Source organism: Sinocyclocheilus rhinocerous, unplaced genomic scaffold (genome assembly GCF_001515625.1).
Source record: "Sinocyclocheilus rhinocerous isolate Xijiao unplaced genomic scaffold, SAMN03320098_v1.1 scaffold3916, whole genome shotgun sequence".
In the NCBI taxonomy this organism is placed as follows: domain Eukaryota; kingdom Metazoa; phylum Chordata; class Actinopteri; order Cypriniformes; family Cyprinidae; genus Sinocyclocheilus; species Sinocyclocheilus rhinocerous.
Genome location: NW_015643503.1, coordinates 132,411 through 132,845, shown reverse-complemented (window position 1 = coordinate 132,845; position 435 = coordinate 132,411).

Here is a 435-nt window from a genome sequence, read left to right as displayed (position 1 = left end):
GTATAGTTGAGTGTGGATGAGTGTGGATGAGTATAGTTGAGTGTGGATGAGCGTGGGTGAGGCTGGATGAGTATAGATGAGTGTGGATGAGCATGGGTGAGGCTGGATGAGTGTGGATGAGTATAGTTGAGTGTGGATTAGGGGTGCGCCGATCCGATATTCAGTATCGGTATCACTCCGATACTGCCATTTTTTTGCCGGATCAGTTATCGGTCAGACGAGACCGATCCAAATCCGATATTCTGTGTATACTATTCTGTGTTATTGTTAAGCCCCATGAAAGGCACAAAAACATTATAAAGCACCATAAAGTTGCACTATATTTCAAGTGTTCTGAGACATAGTTTAATGTGAGGTACAGATGGATATTTAAGTCATTAAATTCAAGTTCTCGTAAACTCTTCTCTCCGCTGCGGCTGTCAGTCATCCTCCATT